At 34.5% G+C, this 7,643-nt stretch overlaps 1 pseudogene; it reads left to right on the top strand.

The window, feature by feature from the left end:
- Positions 1-1,626: 1,626 nt before the first annotated feature.
- On the top strand, positions 1,627-2,216 carry LOC122072859 (annotated as a pseudogene).
- Positions 2,217-7,643: the final 5,427 nt, after the last annotated feature.

The following is a 7,643-nucleotide window of genomic DNA, read 5'->3' as shown; positions in this document are numbered from 1 at the left end:
CAATCAAAGGAGACAAAGAACACATCCAATTCCTTCTGACTTTAGATACAAGTCTTCTCCTATAATGGTACGTAATACCTTAGTAAGCTATCATTTTTAAATTTGAGATTGTAGTAGACATGGAAGAATAAGATTTGGGGATTTAGGGATTTTAGGATTGAAGATGTAAAGGGTAAAATGGTCTTTAGATTTAGGATGTTTTAGTTCAAAATATAATAAGGGTATAAAAGACTTTTCTATTTCAAAAACTAACACAGTTGTTAGGTTGGGGTGGGTTTAAATTTAATAAACTAAAGTGGAGGGGGAGGACGTAATAAAGACAAACACGATGGGAGGTGGATGTAAATTTCTCTTTTTTTTTTCTTTGTGCAAGTTGGAAAAAACTTAATTGTGTGATAGGTGATGTTTAGAAAGGTCATCCAGCCCTAGTCACAGAAGCCATAGAGCACAAACAATACTTTTGACATTTGATGCCACGCTTCTCCCATAGTCGTATGTACTACCTTAATAGCTATCCTTTTATTCTTGAGGTTGTAATTGTCTTCATGGAAAACAACATTTTCCATGTTTTTTTCGGTAGGATGAAAAGTACATTTTCTAGGAAAGAAGAATGATGTATGTTACTTCGGTATATATTGTCTTTGTAGAGAAAACCTTGGATACAAGTAATAAAGGAAATCATAAAATAATGTGGAGAGTAGCATGAAGCTTTTACTAGTTAGTGTCAAATTCTAATGTGATTATCACAAAAAAAGAAATAAATTCTCTTGTGTGACCTAGGTATTTGTCAAATCACATTAAATTCCTTGTGATTATACATAATCACAAGAAGATATATCATACTATTATATAAAAGTATGTACTCATGCTTCGTGGTTAATCTTTCACTTGACTACTTTGTACTTGTATTTTATTTAAATACCTTATTGTTTTCACTTTCTTTGTTGTCTGCTGTTCTAATTTTTTCTAAATTTTTGGTACCCTTTACTTTATTTAATACTTAAATAATCTCTAAAAAAATTTTAAATATTCTAAAAAAGATTTACTTTCTTATTCCTCTTACGAGTCAGGTTCAAATACCTTGCTATCTCTCTTTCTTTTTCTACTCTCTCACACATGCATACACTTTTCTTTTCCTTTCCAAATCTCACGTTCCTCTCTTTTTCATTTTTTAAATATATTTTATGATATGCTTTGCCTATTACTTCCTTATCCTTCCATCTTCATAGTTCTCTCTCTTCTTTTGGGCTCTATGTTAAGCAAATCGAAATCTTCTGTTCAAAATTGTGTTAAATACTCTAAAAAAATTATTTCTTATTCCTCTCACGATCCACATCCAAATCCTTTCTTTATCTCTCGTCCTTTTTTTACTCTCTCTCACACACTTTTGTTTTTCTTTTTTTAATCTCATGTTCCTCTCTCTTTCTTTTTTAAAAATATTTTATGATAATGTATCCTCCTTTTTTTACTCTCTTTTATTTTCCTATTGAAATCTCATGTCCTCTCTCATTCTTTTTTTTTCTTTAAATATATTTTATGATATGCATCTTCCTAAGTGTATCCTTCTGCGAAATAGGCGTTTTAGGGTTTAGAGAATGCACAAGTTTATTCTTCGCATTAGCCGCGATGGCGGTCGTCGGAGCTTAACCAGAGGTGAAGCTTTTAAACAAATTGTCTTTCGAAGAGGATCAGGCCGGTGATATTTATTTGGTGGGTTACATTGGTGTGTCTCCATCCAAGCATGCCACCTATGTACCACACATAAGGGAGGTATTCTGTGAAGAGATTCAAGAATGCCCAATGCCCCATTGTGGAGAGGCTAACAAATTCTTTGATGATGCATGGACGAAACAATGAGAAGAAACTAATAGTTGCCCGAATTGTCAAGCATGGTATGGAAATCTTCCACCTCCTCACAAACTTAAACCCCATTCAAGTAATTGTTAATGCAATCATCAACAGTGGGCCAAGAGAAGTTGCAACTCCAATTGGTTCTATGGTGTGGTGAGGCATGAGGCTATATCTCTCCTCCGAGGCGTGTTAACCAAGCAATATATATTTTTACAACAGGTGCTCATGAGAGTGCTTTTAGGAATATAAAAACCATAGCAGAATGCTTGGCAGATGAGCTCATCAATGTTGCCAAGGGCTCATAGAACAGTTCTGACTTCAAGAAGAAGGATGAGATTGAGCGAGTTGCTAAGGCTGACCGTTAAGAGGCATTTAGTTTACTGAATAAACTAATGGCAAGGGGGATTCAATTTTATTCTGCGTCCTTTATTAGTGATTCTTTTTCTTGGTTGATTATGCAAGGATTGCTCCCACTTTCCATGGAAGTAAGTTTTGTTGCTAATTATGAGTTTTGGAATTTTTTTTAATGTTAAATAAAATAAAATAAAATATTCGTAAGCTCTCTCTCTCTCTCTCTCTCTTCTTTTGGGCTCTATTTTAAGCAAATCCAAATATTTTGTTCGTTCCTTGAAAATGGAGAGAGATGTCGTTTCAGCTCCCTTCTTGGAAACTGATAGGTGGGTCCAATCCCAAAAGAAATTGGGAACATCAGTACTCTCGGACCTGTAAGTTCTGATTTTTCAACCTTTTTCCTATCTGCATAGTTCAAAAAATGATCCATTTTAAAAATTTTCATTTACAGACATTCAAATTTTCAGGGTCCTTATGCCAACTAGCTCTTTGGATCTCTTTCTCGAGAACTAGGCAAATTTGTGGACATAAAGAGAATGTAAGTCGTATTCTCTTCTCCACTTGAATATCCCTCTTTGATATTCAGTTCTAGTTCCCCCTTCCCTTGAATTTACATCTCTTTTGAAGAAATTTAATATATTATGGAATGTTTGATTGTTTTTATTATTAGTCTGATTTCCTAGAATTATTTCACAGGGCCATTGCCAGATAGACTTGCAAATTTAACCAACTTAAGGGATTTATAAGTTTCTATTTCTATCAACATGTCCTGCTTTTTTCCTTTCTTTATTTATTTGGGGGGGGGGGGTGGTGGGAGATCCATAGCTAAAATTCTTACAATCAGTTATAAATTCTCCAACAGGCAGCTGAGAGCCTTCTAGGAGCAAAATTCAAATTTTAACTTGGTTCTCCTTGCCTTGATTTTTCTCAATGGCAGAGCCATATAGGCTACCAGTTTAGAAGGGCCAATTCCTCTTGGATTTCTACTTTGGCAAATTTAATTGACATGTGATTGAAAGCCTTCTCTTTCTATATTCTTTCTGGTCCGTATGATGTGGCATTCCTTTTGTGTTCTTCACCGAAGAAACTTTGGGTAGTTAAAATGGATGAAATTATTTTTCTTGCACAGGGGGATCACTGATATAAATAGAATAGAAATGAAGTTTCCTCTATTGGGTAACATGTCAAGCATGAGAACTCTGTGAGTTGAATTTTTTTATCTCTCAAGCTTAATGGAAGTGTGTGCCATTCTATTATTTTTGTATTCAATATTATTCATTATTTTCTAACTCTAATACATTTGTCATTCCTTTTGCAATAAAAAAATCTTTTATGTTCATTCTCTCTCACACATGTCTCCTCTTTCCCTAATTTTATTTAAAAAAAAAAAAAGGATTTCTTAGATTTTATCTTAAATGTTATAACCATATGAACTGTTTACGCTCTATCTCATCTCTCCACAAGGAAACCAATATGCTTGCAAATAAAGAAAAGAATGAAACAACTAAGAAGTAATTACAAAGCAAAAGAAAAGGAATGAAATAAATAAGAAGCAATTACAAGAGGGCAAAAGAAGAAAAAGTAGCAAAGATGGCAACACAGACCTGGTGTCTTCTGAAGGATGTTATTCCTATTAATAACAACAGATAGGATCTTGCCATACAATCATTGAATCACAAAATTAAACTATAAGGGTCGACGCACACCATTCACCATCAACTGTGAAGAATTTGCTGCCATTATATTCTTCCTGTATCTTTATTCCTGCAATCCCAATCACGAACACAATGGATCTTCTAGGTTTCTCCCACTAGCTCCCTTAATGCTCTCTTGGTGATAGAATCAATAATGAGATTGACGTTAGAGTAGGAGGAGGACATAGAGTCCTATTATGTAAAGTTTTGCACTTTCCCATCAAGGTGTGCAAATAGGGTAGGACTCTTTTCCCTAATTTGACAAGGAGTGGGTTTCCTATTTGGAATCCAATTCAATGAGAATAGTATCGGTCAATAACCTAATTGGTATATGGGACAATAATAGAGAATATTCTTACAATCTCCCACTTGAACCATATGATCACATAATTATAATCTCAAACATAATTTGGATTCTAACGTCATACTGCAGTATTTGAAAGTAAACCCATCAACTTTATGTCATCACAATCATAATACCATATTTGAACAAAATTACTAATGTGGATCATGACGATTATACATCATATAACGACATACTCCCTTCCATAGTCACAACACTAATAACTTCATCCAAACATGTGCAAAAGTGGGAATAGACTAGAAAAATCTATAAGTAAATGGTCCAACATAATATCTCACATATATTAAATAAAATGTGTACACATGGTAATAAAGTGAGAAATATTCAGAAACAACAAATATCATGATCATTTAAATAAATAAGTAAAAATGTCTAACAGAATATGACCATTACATCAAACTTTACATAAATCCATGTCCATTACAAGATCTGTAAAGTGTTTAGGCGCTAATGCCTTGGTCATAGGATCAGTAGTCATCAGACTTGTCTTGATGTGTGTAATAGACACTTCTTGTTTCTGAACTGATTCCTTTACAAAATTGTATTTTACTCCAATATGCTTTGCTCTACTTGAATGCTATCATTCTTGGAGTAATATACAGCAGTAATATTGTCATAATACATTCTCAGCGGCTTCGAAATGGTGTCGACAACCCGAAGTCCTGAGATAAAGTTTTGTAACCAAATTGCCATAGATGTGGCCTCAAAGCATGCCACAAACTCTGCTTCCATAGTAAAAGTAGAGACACAAGTCTGTTTCTTGGACTTCCAAGAAATCGCCCCACCAGTAAGTAGAAAGATGTATCATGATGTAGATTTCCTACTGTCGAGGCATCCTGCATAATCAGAGTCTGAATATCCGATCACTTCTAACCGATCAGATGCTCTGTAAGTAAGTATGTACTCCCTAGTCCATTTTAAATACCTCATCACCTTCTTTGCTGTAACCCAATGATCCATGCTAGGATTACTCACATATCTGCCTAACATACCAATAGCAAAACTAATGTCTGGACGAGTACAAGTCATTGCATACATAAGACTCCCTACTGCGGAAAAATAGGGAATATCCTTTATTTGTGCTCTTTCCAGATCATTCTTTGGGCATTGATTTAGACTGAACTTATCTCCTTTGATAATGGGGGAAACACCTGATTTGCAATTCATCATGCCATATCTTTTCAAAATTTTGTTAATATAGGTTTTCTGTGATAGCCCAAGTATCCAACGAGATCTATCACGAAATATCTCAATGCCGATAACGAAACAAGCTAAACCTATGTCTTTCATTTCAAAGTTCTTAGAAAGAAATGTCTTTGTATCACTTAACAAACCAAAATCATTACTAGCAAGTAAAATATCATCCACATATAAGACCAGAAATATAAACTTACTCCCACTAAGTTTTAGATATATACACCTATCAAAAGTGTTCTCAACAAATCCGAAAGAAACAATGATATGGTTAAATTTAATATACTACTGTCTGGAAGCTTGTTTAAGTCCGTATATGAATTTCTTAAGTTTGCATATTAGATTTTTTTTCCTTGATCACTAAATCCCTCAGGTTGGTTCATGTAGACTTCGTCATCTAAATCCCCATTCAAGAATGCAGTTTTCACATCCATTTGGTGAAGCTCTAAATCATAATGAGCTACTAATGCCAATATGATTCTTAAAGAATCCTTCTTAGAGATAGGAGAGAAGGTTTCATGGTAATCAATGCCTTCTTTCTGAGTGAATCCATTTGCAACTAGTCTAGCTTTATGTCTCTCAATATTACCCTTCGAGTCGCGTTTGGTTTCAAATATTCATTTACAACCAATCGCCTTAAAGCCCGTTGGTAATTGAATGAGATCCCAGACATCATTGTCACTCATGGACTTCATCTCATCTTCCATGGCATCTACCCATTTAAGAGAATCATTATCGTTTATGGCCTGTGAAAAGGTTAATGGGTCATTCTTGATTCCAATATCAAACTCTGATTCTTAGAGATATACTATATAGTCATCAGAAATAGCAGACCTTCGAACCCTCTGAGGTCTTCCTTGAATTTTCAGTTGAGAAATATTCATAGTATTATCAGTGGTAACTACATCATGGAGTGATACATCTTCAATAGTTTGTTGTTCCATAGGATCATTTTTAATAATTACTTGTGGGACAACATCATCATGATGAATATGTACATCTTCTATAGTTTGTTGTTCCACTAGATCATTATGAACAGTCACCCGTGGAACAACAATGTTATCATGATGTACATAAGTCGGTAAAGAAATTTGATGTTCTTCAAATACCACATTACGTGGTTTCTCACTCCCACTAATGTTACCATCCTCTAAGAATCTAGCAGTTTGAGTTTCCATAATTCTGGTACTGTGTGTTGGTGCATAAAACCTGTAACCCTTTGACCACTGACAATAACCAATAAAGTAACAACTTATGGTTTTATGGTCAAGTTTTCTTTTATGTGGATTGTACAATCTAGTTTCAGTAGGATAGCCCCATACATGTAAATGCCCTAAACTAGGTTTCTTTTCATTCCATAACTCGTAAGGAGTTTTAGGAACTGACTTACTAGGAACCCGGTTCAAGATATACACAGTTGTTTTTAATGCTTCGCTCCATAAGAATTCAGGCAATGAGGAGTTGCTCATCATGCTACGTACCATATCTGTGATGGTACGATTGCGTCTTTCTGTAACCCCATTTTGTTCAGGTGTACCAGGAGTTGTGTATTTGGGGGTTATACCCTTCAACTTAAGAAATCGGGCAAATGGTCCTTCACTTTGCCCTACATCAGTATGTCTACCATAATATTCACCCCCTCTATCAGATCTCACAGTTTTAATATTTCTGTCTAACTTATTTTCGACTTCAGCATAGAACACTTCAAAAGCATTTAAAGCATCTGATTTTTTTTTTAATAAGTAGACATAACAATATCGTGAGTAATCATCAATGAAGGTGATGAAATATTTTTCACCAGTTATACAAGGATCAAAATGGCCACAAATGTCAGTGTGTAGCAATTCCAGAAGTGAATTGGTCCTTTTGGCAGTAACTTTATCTGTCTTAGATTGCTTACCTTTGATGCAATCTATACAAATGGTGAAATCAGTGAAGTCTAGATTTGACAATATTTGATGTTTTACTAACCTCTCCATTCTAGGTCTAGAAATGTGACCTAAACGTCTATGCCATAGGGATGAGGAATCATCATTGTTAGATTTACGCTTTGATCCAACATTCACATGCAGTGCAAGAATGGATTTAAAAAAATTAGAATCCAAATTAATTTTATAAAGACTATCACATAAATATCCAGTGCAAACTGGATTGGTGTCTTTAAAAACGTTTACAACCTTATCACCAAA

This window comes from Macadamia integrifolia, chromosome 3 (assembly GCF_013358625.1).
Source record: "Macadamia integrifolia cultivar HAES 741 chromosome 3, SCU_Mint_v3, whole genome shotgun sequence".
Lineage (NCBI taxonomy): Eukaryota > Viridiplantae > Streptophyta > Magnoliopsida > Proteales > Proteaceae > Macadamia > Macadamia integrifolia.
This window is presented reverse-complemented; position numbering and strand designations above follow the sequence as displayed.